Genomic DNA, 12,255 nt, shown 5'->3' with positions numbered 1-12,255 from the left:
AAAGCAATAAGGTATAAAATACTGATACAGGCTACAAGATGGGTGAACCTAGAAAATATTATGCTAAGTACAAGGAGCCAGACACAAAGGCCACCTATTGTATGATTTCATTTATATGAAATATTCAGAATAGGCGAATCAATAGAGATGGAAAGTAGATTAGTGGTTGCCAGTGGCTGGGGGACAGGTGGATGGAGAATGATTGCTAATGGGTTTCTCTTGGGGGTGATGAAAATCTTCTAAAATTAGATAGTGGTAATGTTTGTATTACTCTGAATATACTACATTACATTGAATTGCATACTTTAAATTGGTGAATTTTTTGGTTTGTGAATTATATCTCAATAAAAGTGTTACAAAAAGTTACATATGTGACATATTTCTGTTAGTGCTGAATTAGAGCAATAATTTAAAACACTAAACATTTAGTGTCTACTCTGTGCCAGGTATTGTGCTAAGCACATCCCCTCACATGACCCTGTGAGGTAGGTACTATTAACAGTGTCCTTTGGTAGATGAAAAAACTGAGGCCCAGAGAGGTTAAGTGACTTGTCCCAGATCACACAGTTACATGTGAAACTGGTTTGACTCCACAAGCACCTGGATATTCTGCTTCTAGAGCACAGATAGCGGCAGAGTGGGAGGAAAATTTCCCTCTGGCCAGGGATCCTGAGGAGGGAGAGGGACATAGGGAAATATGAACCTTGCTCAGAGGCAGAGCAGGAATCCTGTCTCAGATCCCACTTGTGCCCACCTGCAGTGCCCATGGTGACTCACATGATGACAACAGGGACTTCCAGGAACTGCCACCAAGCTCCTCATTCTTGATGGCTAACTCCTCCAGGCCAGACTCCATGCCCCAGCCGGCTCCATCCCAGCCCCAACGCACAGCCACAGAGGGCAGGTAGGTGGGCTCGGAGTCCCTTCGGGTCAGCCCCAGCAGGGGTCCTGGCAGGCTGACAAGTGGCTCTGAATGGCGGCGGCCCCACTCCTGGTGTCCTGGGGGCTGTGGGTGCTGATAGCTGTAGCGGGGAAGAGAAAGGTGAGGAGACAAGTATAGCCTCTCTAGGGTTCGGTGCTAGGTCTACCTGGAATGGGGAGCTGAGAGGGGAGAAGAGGCTCTGCAAGATACATGGTCCATGATGGGACGGTTCCTCTTGTGCCCCCTCCCTACAACCGGTCGAGGAGAACACCTGCTTACCTGCATCGATCTCCGTGGAAGCAGAAGCCTCGCTGGAAGTATCTGCAGACCTGGGACACTCTCCAGTCTTGAGCAAAGGGGCAGCTTGACCCCCAGGGACAGGCCCCTCCGGCAAGGTTCCTAAAAGATCGTCTAAGTCATGCCAAGCCCCATTATCGAGAGGGGCTGTGTGATATGAGAACATAGCCTCTCGAGTTGGTCCTGTGTTCAAATCCTGACCCCTCTGGGTAACCCTGGGTGGTAACTCAGCTTCTCTCAAGCTTCATTTCCTCAGCCTTACACATGAGGGTAAATAATGCCTCAGGGTTGTTTCGAGGGTTTTTGAAGATTTTGCATAGTGCACATACAGGTGCTCAGTACATCACAATGGGAACTATTACTTCCTCCAAAGGCAGCCTTGTACGGATCCTAGAGTCAGAATTCTGGGTTCACAGTCTGGTACCAGAGCTGACTTCCTGGGCAAGAACCTGGGCAGTCAGTTGCTTTGATGCTCTGCTGTTGCCATCTTGAGATTATTACATTTTTGAACAAGGGTCCCTGATTTTCATTTTGTGCTGGGTCCACAAATCACACAGCCAGCTCTGCCTGGTACGTCTTGGTTGTGTGAGCTGGCACAAGGCATTTCACCTTTCCATGCCTCAGTTCCTTCATGTGTAAAATGAAGACAGTATTAGTACTTACTTCAGGGGGTGACGACAAACTTAAAGGAGACAGTGTATGTAGGCACCTGGGCCGTAGCAGGGCCCTCAATGACAAGCAGCTTTATCATCACTCTTCTGTTATCATCATCATCATCACTCTTACAGGGGCTTTTGAGGGTCAGGGTGTGAGGTAGAAAGGGGAGGGTGGGAGGAGGCAGAGTCGGGCAAATGTTTAATGAGAATTTACTACGCGTCCAGGCCTGAGCCAGGCTCTGGGACAGGTACAAGGTAGAGACACCTCTGTGCTTGTCAGATGCTTCCTTGCCTGGAGGGGGAATGAGCCCCCAGGTGCAGTGACCAGGACAGCAGGGATGGGGACAGAGGTCAGGGGCTAGTCCCAAGAGAACACAGACGGCCAGGCCAAGCGTCTGCTCTCGAGTGGTCTGCACCATTCCCCAGAGAGCGTCCGAGAGGGAGGCTCTGGCAGAGAAACAGGCAGAGGGAGGGAAGGACAGGCGACAGGCACCCGGTGAACGTGCCTGGTTCTTGGTCACATAGTGCCTTCTTTACAACATATGCAGCCCTTGGGTGGGGAAGCTGCCCAGGGAGCCCCCACCTACGTGACAGCAGAGAACCAAGAACCAGGGCCGGAGCTGGAGAGGCTCTCACCTCGGACACAACACTTCGGGGGACACCAAAAATCTCAGTGATAGAAATTACATTTCAGAGCAATTTTTTAAAAATCAAAATTAATGCAAGAAAAAAAAACCCACAAGGAACAAAGATCAAACTTTTAAATAAAAATAGGTGTCAACCTCGCAACAGCTTACCTGACTTGCCTCCCCCAGTCCCGGCCCACAGCAAAGGCACAAAGACCAAGACAAATGCAGACCACGGAAAGAGCTCAAGCAGCAATAAATGGCTGGCAGGCTGGGGACCTGCTCTAGACAGGTGGTTAGGGAAGGCCTTCCAAGTGCTGGTAGTAATGAACATTATTACAATGATTATTGTGACATTATTATGTAATAATATATTTATCAGAATAATTGGTGTTATTTTTATGGAAGCTGTTGTGAGGGATGTAAAGTGACACCTTTAATAGTAATTTTTTTTTAATTAAAGTTTATTGGGGGTGAAATTGTTGGTAAGTTACATTTCAGGTGTACAATTCTGTAATCTATATATCACATTGTATGTTCACCACCCAGAGTCAGTTCTCTTTCTATCACTATATATTTGAAAATAATAATTTTGATGACAGACCACTATGTAATTACGGGCATTTAATTTAAAGGAAATCCAAAGAACTGAGTACCCCTACTATAACAAATCACCTTTCATTTCCATCCACTTATTTATGTGAACAAGATTTCTCAGTGCTTCAATTTATAATAATTAAAAATTGAAATTGATGTTGAACCCTGTCTTATTCTAGCAATAAGTGATATTTATCCATGGATACACGTGGTTTTCGAGGGGAAAATGAAAGCAACAGTCCCTTTTATATCAGGAGAAAATTCTATAAAGAAAATTTTTTATTATTTAGTAATTAACCGCTAAAATGTGTAATATACTGGGGTGCCAAAAAATGTATACAAGTGGACACTTTGGTCAACGTTGCTCAAGCAGTAGTTTGCCATAATCAGAAGTGTCTGGACGCTGATGGTAACAACTTTGAATACCTCTTGTAATTGCAGAAGTCAAACGTGACTTATATTCATCTTTTGTTATTGGTATATATGGAGTATTACAATTTTAATAGTTTTCCTGTCTTAAAATGTGTATACATATTTTTGGCATCCTCTATATTTAAGTTGTTTTGATCAACTGAGCACTCCTAATACCTAAATCTAGAAAAAAATTAAAATTTCTGTCTCACAAATATATTTGTTGCAGGAACATATAATAGGCTGATTAGTAAGAGACTTCTGAGAATAAAGATATTTATATCAGGACGAAATTCTGTGGGAAGTAGACTAGAGTAGGCATTCAAGGAGAAAAAGGAATTATGTAAAAGTGTGAGAGCCTGTTTATATATATTTAATGGATGACATTATATGTTCAATCTCTCTGGTATATAGATGCCACTGGATACATGACAAGAATAATGTATTAGGTGCCAAAGTAATTGCGGTTTAAAAGGTTAAAAATAATTGTAAAAACCGCAATTACTTTTGCAACGATCTAATGCTTATTCAAACCCACCCGGATCAATGGCAGCTGGCTGCCATATCCAGCCAGCTGCCCACACAGCCAGACCATGCGCAGGACACAACGCAGCAACGTGAAGTACCTGGATGGAGATTCTACACAGAGCTACAGGCTGCCCCCCTCTTGGTGCCTTGTAGTTTTTCTCACTGCCTGGCTTGGGGAAACTGAGATCCCCCCTGCGAGAAGACCCAGGGGGAGCCTACTCTTGTGGGTGGAGTGCTCTGAACACGTCCCTCAAAATCTTGCCTGAAGCACCAGCCTTGGAGAAGAAAGATTCAGAAATGGTGAAAAGTGTTTGATTTAGTGATATGACATTGCTTTGAAAACATTTAAAAAATAAATGTTTTGGAATTAAAAAAGAGTAATATAATCATTTTAAAATGGGAGAATTTATAATATATTAGAAATTATAATCTTTGCCACAATTTACATTATGGTGAAAAACATTCGATACCTTAGAGTGGAGATACGTGGTTTTTCACTTCTTTTAGGAGGTTGATAGAAGATGCCTGGACTGGTATGTTTCCGATCCCAATTAAAATGTGTGTGGGGTAGACAGGAAGAGGCTGGGCTGGCGTAGCGACCAGCGAGTGAGAGCCAGTAGGGAGGGTGGAGGGTGGGATGTGGGGTTAGGTAGAAATAAGTCACTGTGGAAGGGGTGAGTGAACCTGAGAGGAGACCCTCGTCTCCCAGGGGAGGAGCCAGTCTCCCTACAGGCCTCTGCCCCAGTCCACCAATGGGAAGCCTCAGGGAGGGAAGATGCGCTGGGAAAGCTTTACTTTTCCCCAAAGACCACCGATGAGGCCGACCCCCAGGACTGCCCAGAGAGGCCATCCCATTAGCTCCTCCAGTCAGGGAGCTCTCCCAGCAAGTCCAGAGCAGGGCTCAACCCCTTAGATGAGCCACAAGGAAAGGGGTTAGGGGCTTTGTGATCAAATCGATTTGAGAAACCCTTCTACAGTTTCTTGCATATTGCTTATTGTACATAAACATATTAAAGGCTCTGATAAGTTCTGCAAAGAAACCTGTTTGATTTAACAGCATTGCTTAGACTTGTTTTTGTGTTGTTTGTTCAGGACCTCTACCCACACACCCTTAACATACCAATAAAAGACATTTTGTTTGGGGAAATGTCAAATTAGTTCATTTAATCCTCAAAAAAACCTTAAAAGTCATGTTTTGTTTTCACAATCTGAGGCGCAGAGAGGTAAAGTAACAGGCTGGGACTCGGATAAGGGCAAGGACTATAACGCAGGTGTCCTCATTTAAGCCAATAACTCTCTAGTTAACTAAGATCGACTTGTCAGGGGTGAGGGCTGCTGAATTTGGGGAATTTCTCAAGCTACGTTCTGAGGCCAAGGGGTGGCGAGAGAGCACCTGGAGGTCACAGGTTCGGGCCTGGGGAGGCCTTCTTTGTCTCCCTCTAGCTACCTGGCTGCCTTTCTTCCACTAAAGGGAAGTGGAAAAACCACTCGCATTGAGACCTTAACCCTATAATTGTCCCTCCTTTACCTAAACTTCAGTTCTCTCTGGAGAACTGATCTCTTCTAGCTGTCGGCAAAACGAACGTGTGCTAAGGTATAAAAATATGATGACGGCCCAGTGAGCTAGCGCCCCCAAAAGAATGACTCTGTAATGTTCAACCTGATGGGATTCATTCAAATATTTATGAACATCTGGCACCCTGCTAAGCGCTGGGGCTACAGAGGTAGCCAGGAAACCAGAGGCCCCCAGCAGAGAAAGCTTTGTTGGGTGGAAGAGAAAGAAAGCAGGTGGGACCCTGCCCTAAAGGGTCAAACCCAGGGCCAGGCCTGCCCAGCTGTATAGCCTGCTGAGCCTTTTACCCTCTCTGGTCTCAGCCTCCTCTGGACGATGACTGGTGGGAGATGATTTCTAGACCCTTCCAATGTTGGGATAGAGGGGCAAGGAAGCCCTCCTTCCCTAAATGCACCCTCAATTCTTAAAGACTGGGCTTTCAATGGCCAGGCCAAACTCCAAAGAATTTTCTCCCACCTTCCTTGTGTTCCTTGAGACACAGATCCCTACCTGAATGGCTGCTGGGAGTGGGGGCTGCTCTCCCCACCACGGTGGCCACCGCCATCCAGCTCTGCAGGGTCCATCCCAGCTGCAGCCCCAGTGAGAATCGGGGCAGGCGGCTCTGGTGCTCCTTTATCCCTCGCTCTCTGGGCAGGGCCAAGGGGAGGAGGGGCTTTGTGGCCAGGCCCATCCCTTCCCATGCCCCCAGGCCTGTAGGCAGGGCCGGTGCAGGGTGGAGGGGAGGACTGGGAGCCTGGGGCCAGGGATGTGGGTGGGGTGAGCATGAAGGCCTTTAGGGACCCCTTGGTGGTTCCTGGAGGAAGCTGGGGGTTGGTTTAAAGACTTTAAGGGCTCAGGAAGGAGGGCAACTTAGGAGGGGCCCCTGAGGACCTGGAACCCAGGACCAAGGGACCAGGGAGGGTGGGAGTCCTAAGGCTGGTGTTTGTGGGGAATTTGTACCTAAGGAGGCCAGAGGGGAGCATCCCCCCACCTCAGGGCTGTCTGAACCCCATATGTGGAGCTGAGGTTGGTGGAGAGATCAGAGGTGGGCCGGGAGCCTTTGGAATCTCCAGGAGTTGGTGTGAGCCAGGTGAGGGTTACAGGGAGGCCTGTCCCAGACTGGCCATGTAACTGGACAGACCCAAGGGGCTCTGGGGACCTGCCTCCAGGCCCAAGATGTCCTTCCTTCTATAAAAAGTCACTGTGGCCAGGTCTGTCATCTGTGTGTCCTTGAAGTCAGCTAGCTATCCTCATCACAAGAAATTAGAATAGTGTCAATGACTCAGCAATGGCCACCACAAGAGGTGGCCAGGACGGGGCTTGCCTGAGGCTCTCTTCAATGAGGATGTTCCAAATTGGATGGTAGCAAGTCAGCCAGAGCCTCTCCTGGGCTATAAGAAGAAGGAATGCCGGATGGATTCGGAGCTTACAGTGCGGAAAACAAAGGGCTGGGCCCGCTGAGGATGAGGAGGTAGGGGAAGGTGGGTTGTGAGCTCTAAGAGCCCTTCCAGCTCCGACTCTTTCTAAGACCTTCAGTTCCCATCTTACTCCTCCAAAGCCAGCACTCTCTCCACTAGACTGCACTGCCCCGTGAGGGAGGTAATTTGGGAAAGTTAAAGAGAAAATAAGAGGAATTTACTTAAAAATTAAAGGAGAGTTTTTAAAATTGAGTTTAAACAACTTCCTATGTCTATCAGCAAATTGAGACACTGGACTGGGAAATCAATAGTCTTAGACATCAAGTTACTTCTTTTACTTTTGCTGCATCAAAACTTTAAAAAAAATTTTTTTATAGGTGCTGACAATTTGCTTTCTATGGAGGCTGTGCCCATTTATACTCCCACCCACAATATGAGAGTGCCATGCCAACACAATGTCATCAAACTTTTTAGCATTTGTTAAACTGGTAAGTGAAAAAAACTGTATCTCATTGTAGTTTTAATATATATGTCTCTTACTATGACTGAAGTCGGGCATCTTTTCATATGTTTAAGCATTTCTTTTTCTGTTCATATCCTTTGCCTATTTTTCTATTGGGTTGTTAATCTTTTGCTCATTGATTTGAAAGTGCTCTTTATATATTAAGGAAGTTAACCCTTTGATTATATGACAATTTTTTTACATGGTTGGTTTAAAATGTTTTCCTTATTTTTCCCCCAGAAGAAATATTAAAAATGTGTCTATGGTAAATTTTTCATTTTATAGACTCTACATTTCATGTATACTGCATAAAACTTAGAAACTTTTGTGTATACAATAGACTTTTGAAAGATCTGTCCACTTCAAGATTATATAAAATGTTACCCGTGTTTATTCTAGTTCTCTCTCTCTTTTTTCACATTGTATAAATATATTGTTTATCCATTTTCCTGTGATAAATATTTTGATTGTTTCCAAGTTTTTGTATTGCCGTGATGAACATATATACACGAGGTGTAATTTGGTGGGTTTCACTCTAAGGTATGTCTTGGGTTGGTTTCTCCAGGAAATAGATTTGGAAGTTTACCTGCAGGACGCTCACTGGGGAGTGCCGTTTGGAAGAACACCTGTAAGGAATTGAAGGAGGCAGGATTGGGTAGTGAGAGAAGACGAACTAGTGTGATTACAACAGATGCCTCAGGTTTGGAGCTGGGATTATCCTTCAAGTCATCCCAAACTGGGGCAAGGAGGCTTGGCCTTATACCTGCATGTTGGCTGCAGGCTGCCCTTGAGGAGGGAGTGGGCTTATCCTGGACGAGGCAGCTCCGTTCAGTAAGGGCAATTTCCTGAGAGAAACTCAGCTGTGGGCTCAGCAGCCATGGGAATTAGTGCCTGGCTCCTAAGGGCTGGAACCTGGGAATGCCCGGCGGCATCCACACGCACATTTTAACTTGCTAGATTTTGCTAAATTGTTTTTCAAGTTGTTTGTGCCAACTTCTGCTCCCTTCTGCACTGGATGAAAATTTGTGTTGCTATTCTTCCACTCCACATTTTCTATCTTGGTTTTCCTGTACTATTTTCTGGATAATTTCTACAGGTCTTTCTTGATGTGTAAAATGATCTCTTTGGCCGTTTCTAATCTGTTTTTTAACTTTTGAGTTTTTTTTTTTTCCTGGAAGTTCCAAGTATTTCTTTAAAAATATTTCTTTTTTTCCCCTTAAAAAGCAAATTGTTCCTTTCTCATGGTTTTGATTTTTCCTTTGTATTTTTAAATAATATGAACCATCTCCTATACTATAAACAATAGTTATAGTTTTTGAAGCCCAGGGCTCTAATTTCACTGGTTGTTGTCTATTTTATGCAGGCTTGTTTCTTCACATTTGTAATTTTGTGGGAGTTTGGTACTGCCTGTACCCATCCTCCAGAAAGGCTTTGCATCTGTTTTTCCAGGCTCCCCAAGGATCCCCCTCTCTCCCTCCCTCTCTCTTTCCCTCCCTCCCTCCCTTCCTCTTTTGTTAATTTTTTATTTCAGAAGAATTTTGTAGAATTATTGCAAAGATAGTATCTTCTCATCCTTTTAAGGTTGCTTTCTTCTTTTTTAAATACTTGATTCATTTGTCGTGAGTATCATTAAAAAGAGACCAGGTGACCAACTAGGTTTTGCTCCTGGGTACAAAGCAGAGATCCTAAGGCCCTGGGTCAACGCAGTACTGGCTCTGCCTCTTCCTCGCTGAGTGACCCAGACCCCTACTCTCTCACTGTGCTTCCTCACCTGTAAAATAGCAGGTGGTATTTGCCTGACAGGGTTGTGGTGAGGATTAGAGGTGATATATGTACAATGCCTGGCACAAAATAGGTGCTTAAGAAATAGTATTCCTTGGCAGTAATAATAGGGTGCCAGAATGACACAGTGTTATCCCTTTGCAGTCCCAGAAGCCAGGTAACAATAGGAAGCGGATACTGAGTCCAGCTTCACCTTTTGCTGAGTTATGTCTAGTTATGTGGTCTCCTGTGTTCTCACCTCTTTAGCGCTGAGAGAAGGACTGGCCTTTAACAACTGAGCCTCAGTCTTCTGAGTTTTCTCCCACCTGATGGTATGGGAAAGAATAGGGCGGTGAGAAAAATAAACCACGTCAACTAGAAGATTCCATCATGAGCAAGGCTGTCCATTTCAGAGATGTGCGTTCTAAGCATCCCACCTCTTTTCCTCCTATCACCCTCGGACTGGCACTTTCCTGGCTGAGACGAACCATATGGGAGTTGAGAGTTCAGGGGGCTCTGGCCAGCGGGCCAGCCAGAGGAACCAGGGAGGCAAGTGTCAGACTTGACCATCAACTTAAGCTGCGAGCCTCTGGGGTCGTTGCCCTCGGGCTATGTGTGTACTTGGTGCTCGGTATCTGGTTTGTGGCTCTCCCACGCACTCCTCTACACTGCAGGAAACAACATTTCCTACACTCCCTTACAGCTGTTTTTTTCAATGGGAGGTACAGGCAACAGACAGGAATCAGGAAGAAGGGAGAAACTGCCCCTCCACCCCCAAACTCGGATGGCACTTCTGGCAGGAGCAGCTGAGTGTGACCTCCATCCAGGCTTCTTGCTCAAGTGGGGAGGTCCCATGGGCAGCAGGAGCGATGGTGGGGGCTGAGGGGGCCCTGGCAGCCCCAGATGCACACACAGCGTGCATGGACTCCAGTTCTAGTCCCACCAGCAGGTGGCTTTGGCCTCCCGGGTTTCTGCAGTGCTGGTGGGTATTTTAGCCATGGCAGCCTCTAGATGATACCATTTTCTATTCAGTCCTGGGGGTGAGTGGCTTCCCCCAGTTACTGATGTCTGGATGACCTCAATATCCCCCATTTTGTTTCTTCAGTCCTCTCAGTACTTTTGTAACAATTCCCTGGAGTGAAGTCTCCATTGTGAAGATTTACGATGGTTGTATTCTGGCTAGACAAGCACTCAAATGTGCCCAGAACATGCCTCCCGCTGCAGCCGAGCTCACTGGCTGCTGACGGCTGGGCTCCCTGGAGCCTCTGTGGAGATGGCACCCCTGGGAGTAAAGGAGAAAACTGGGGTGTTGGCTAAGGGGAGGAAAGCCCCAGTTGCTGTGGGGGTGGCAACAACCGTCAGTGAATGATAGGCTTTGGCCTTTCGAGTCCCACGTACCCCTCAAGGCCCAAGGGGAGTTGTGTTCTCCAGAGCCCTTGGAGCCCCTGCAGACCCCCTCGCACCCCTGCCACCCCTGCTTTGTGCCGTGGCCCCATACATCTTTTTCAGAGTGTGTGTAACCCTTTCTCCCCTCACAAATTCTCCCTGAGGGCAGGGGTGGATTCTACCCAGTCCTCCCAACCCTTGCTGACTGGAGTGGGGAGCAGGGCAGGCGAGGGGGAAAGAGGGGGAACTCCCACAGGCCACAATGGGCCGCATCCCGAAGCCTCACTTGCCCAACTAAGGTTCCCCCTCCGTGCACTGGATATGGAGAAGAGGGGAGTCCAACCAACTCCCAGGAAAATCATGCAAAGAACTCAGTCAGCCTAAATCAACTCTTAAATACTTAGTTCCCATTTATTTAAAGTTCCGTCAGTCTGTGTACACTATTTATATTAAAAACACAGGAAGCTGGGGCTCCTAGCAAAAATATACATTTCAATTTTGGAGATTGTTCAGACACTGAGAAGAGCTGTATTCTCAGCACCTGGGCTGGGCGGGGGACGGGGGTGCTGGGCGAGGGGGAGGTCAGGCACAGCGTCTCTTCACAGTACTGACCCAAAGGGAGTAGCCCTAACCCAAATCCCTGGTCAGCCAAGGGTGGGAGGGGAGGGGGAGGAAGCTTGCCAGTAGAGTGGTCCTGGGGCATGGAAGACCACAGCACTGGCGGGGCAGACACTGGGCTTGTCCTGGCTAGGGCATTTCCTCCCAGAGCTGCTGTGGTCAGACAGAAGGACCCCGGGCCAAGGGGGACCGACAGGACCCAGGAATCCCAGGCTCTAACCCGGGTCTTCACCTTCCTCAGAAACCGCTGCCAGTCCCTCCCCGCTCCAGCCAGTTTCCTCCCTGGGAGAGCAGCCGGGGGTGCTCTCTGCCCCCTGCTCAGACACACACTCCACACTGTGCTTCCGCCCCTCCTCTCCTGGAGGAGGGCACTGCACGCCCCTGGGGAGGGGGGAGAAGGGGCGGGGCAGAATGGGACTGGCCCAGTAAGGTCCATCAGCAGAGGCTGGGCAGAACACAGGGCAAGGGGAGGGTGGCGGAGCTACTGGGGCAGATGGATATCACAATAAACAGATCAGCTTATCCCTGGCACCGCCCCTTGGGAACAGGTGCTGGGCTGACTCAGCAGGACAGCCCTGCTGACCAGTCTTGGGGACAGGACTGGGGACAGGCACAGCTCTGCCCCGCACCTGCAGGCTCCTCTGGGCACCCATCCGCCCGGGGCAGGAGGAGCGGTGTGGAACCTGCAGATAAAGTGAATTCAGTGCCTGGTGTGTGCTGGAGTGGCGGCTCCAGGGAGTGAGTGGGGCTGGTGGCACGAGCTTCAGTGAGCTCCAGGAGCCAGAGCCAGTGTCGCCTGGCTGCAGAAAGGAACGCTGCTGTGCGTGAGGCAAGGTCCCGGCCCTGGGAGAGGTGAGAGCTGTGGTGCTGACAAAACACGGGCAGGACTCGGGGGCTGCTGCAGACCGGTGGGGAGTGTGGGGTGCCGACGGACAGTGACCCAGGCCTGGGGTCATCATTAACTGCTCTGCTTGCTGCTTT

Source organism: Rhinolophus ferrumequinum, chromosome 3 (assembly GCF_004115265.2).
Source record: "Rhinolophus ferrumequinum isolate MPI-CBG mRhiFer1 chromosome 3, mRhiFer1_v1.p, whole genome shotgun sequence".
Lineage (NCBI taxonomy): Eukaryota > Metazoa > Chordata > Mammalia > Chiroptera > Rhinolophidae > Rhinolophus > Rhinolophus ferrumequinum.
The sequence above is the reverse complement of the archived record's forward strand: the minus strand, read 5'-3'. Positions refer to the sequence as shown.